Here is a 333-nt window from a genome sequence, read left to right as displayed (position 1 = left end):
ATATATATATATATATATATATATATATATATATATACATAAATACATACATACACATGTAATAATAATATATATACCGTTATATGTATATATATGTATACATATATCTATACATACACATACACTATATATATATATATATATATATATATATATATAGACATACATATATATACATATATATATATATGTATCATACATGATGAGTATATTTATACATGTTTACATATGCATAGATATATATTTTTATATGTGCATGCATATAAAAATATGTGTATGTATGTATATATATGTTTATGTACATATGTGTAAATACATACATACACATACACA

Source organism: Octopus bimaculoides, chromosome 11 (assembly GCF_001194135.2).
Source record: "Octopus bimaculoides isolate UCB-OBI-ISO-001 chromosome 11, ASM119413v2, whole genome shotgun sequence".
NCBI classification, from domain to species: domain Eukaryota; kingdom Metazoa; phylum Mollusca; class Cephalopoda; order Octopoda; family Octopodidae; genus Octopus; species Octopus bimaculoides.
This window is presented reverse-complemented; position numbering follows the sequence as displayed.